General features: G+C 42.4%; 1 non-coding gene across 1 annotated transcript; it reads right to left on the reverse strand.

The window, feature by feature from the left end:
- Positions 1-526: 526 nt before the first annotated feature.
- Positions 527-601, reverse strand: Trnat-ugu. The gene has a single exon. It is a non-coding gene; the product is annotated as a tRNA-Thr (tRNA).
- Positions 602-2,352: the final 1,751 nt, after the last annotated feature.

Genomic DNA, 2,352 nt, shown 5'->3' on the forward strand with positions numbered 1-2,352 from the left:
TGCAAGTCTTCGGGAAATTAGCCGACATAAATGAAGGAACGTTTTAGCTTGTTTGTGCAGCCGCCTACTCCATTCTATCTTGTGCAGCCTTTCTGATCTCCACGTTACTGCTACAACCTCTCATTCTCTTGTTAACCTAATTACTATGAACTCTCATCACAACTATACCCCCAACTGCAACCCTGACTTCCCTACTTCAATCAATTGACTGTTCGTTGATGCCAATTCTTTTTTTAGTGAAATTGTGCCACAAATTACTACTCCCCCCATTCAGTACCTCAGTGTTATTTACCCAATCTATCAATCCAAGTTTTTACCCTCCTTCTGCACCACCAGCTTTCAAAAGCTAAAAATTTCTTCTTACGTGTACTGTTCATTCTCAAGGTTTCACTGCCACATAAGGCTACAAACCAAACCAGTAATTTTAGAAAAAAATATTCTAAGAGTTAATGAAATGATAGTTAAATAGACACCCTAGCTGCAAGCTGGCGTTGATACACTTCATTGGGGACATGTTGAAAATGTGTGCCCCGACCGGGACTCGAACCCGGGATCTCCTGCTTACATGGCAGACGCTCTATCCATCTGAGCCACCGCGAGCACAGAGGATAGTGCGTCTGCAGGGACTTATCCCTTGCACGCCCCCCGTGAGATCCACATTCCCAACATGTCCACAACACTACATTCGTAGTGCGCCTAATAGATGTTTGCCCATCATACTCATTACTCGTGGCAGATTAATCTACCAAGGCTCAGATGGATAGAGCGTCTGCCATGTAAGCAGGAGATCCCGGGTTCGAGTCCCGGTCGGGGCACACATTTTCAACATGTCCCCAATGAAGTGTATCAACGCCTGCTTGCAGCTAGGGTGTCTATTTAATTATCATTTCATTTCTAGCAAAGCTGCATGGTCATCCTCGGTAACTGTTCTTTCGGGAACAGATACTACCGTCATATATAGTCTAAGAGTTAAATTTATATTGGCTATTGGAATATTTATCGTTTACAGAAACACTTCTCTTGCCGGTCTGCGTATCATGTCATGTCTACTTCGACCGTCGACAGTTATCTTTATGCCCAAATATCAAAACTAATGTATTGTCGTTAGTGTTTCATCCCTGAATGTAATGGTATGCGGTAGCGCCTGACTTATTCGACTACTGTGCACTACCTATGTTTTAACTTTTACTGAAATTCGTCTTGTAAACTATTTTCAGGATGCTATTCAGCTCAAATGTTATCATTTGTACGAAAAAGCTTGCCAATAAAGGACAAGCCCACTCATTACAGAAAGCTGGAAGACCAGACACTTTTCCTCCATAAACAAATGTGCACGTCTGTAAGTCAACCGAGTGTACACAGCTGGTATGCTGGCTTTTCTTTCCAGTACGAGCTATTTGTTAGTGAGCACTAATTCAGTGTGAGTGATTAAGGCAGCAGCTTACCGTGTGGGTTGGGAGGCGGCGGAGGGGGCAGTGGTGGACCACCGCGGCCGCTGCCGTCGATGTCATCGTCTTCCCGGTCCTGCAACATACAGCACTCCCTTTAGTGTCCTGCGTTTCGTCTACTTCGCAATTTTTTGATGTAACCTGTGATGACGAAACAAGTAGCCTGTAACAACTTTACAATTTTTATCAGTACATGTCGTAAATGCAATTTTTTTTTACTTTCTTGTTAGTGCTAAGTGACAAATAGAATAAAAATCTCTGTTTCTGTGAGTTCATGGTTGTCATAAGCTTCACCTGACGATGAGGGTCTTTCGTGTAACAAATTAAACTGACTACAGCGCACAACAAGTCCGTCTATAGACAACCATTAACCATTTTAAGCTAACTGATATATCGTGTGCACTGATATTCAGAATCTATAACATCTAATTTCTACTAAGTAACAAGAAAAAATCATTAAGAACACGCATTTCCAGTTTCATCTGCACAGTGCATGTTTCAATGCCACTAAGGTTACAACGATGCATACATCAATTTATTATTCATACTTTATGTCATACCATACAAGTGAGCCGGCCGGTGTAGCCGCGCCGTTCTAGGCGCTTCAGTCTGGAACCGCGTGACCGCTACGGTCGCAGGTTCGAATCCTACCTCGGGCATGGATGTGTGTGATGTCCTTAGGTTACTTAGGTTTAAATAGTTCTAAGTTCTAGGGGACTGATGACCACAGATGTTAAGTCCCATAGTGCTCAGAGTCATTTGAAGCAAACAGGTGATATTAATCTATATCAACTCGCAAATAAGTTTAACTTGCTCTGTTGCTCACTGCTTTATATTTTTGTTTTTCTCCAACAACATGTTGATATTCTGTCATCTCTCAACTTGTTGATCCTTTGGTGCCTTC

Source organism: Schistocerca americana, chromosome 3 (assembly GCF_021461395.2).
Source record: "Schistocerca americana isolate TAMUIC-IGC-003095 chromosome 3, iqSchAmer2.1, whole genome shotgun sequence".
Taxonomy (NCBI): domain Eukaryota; kingdom Metazoa; phylum Arthropoda; class Insecta; order Orthoptera; family Acrididae; genus Schistocerca; species Schistocerca americana.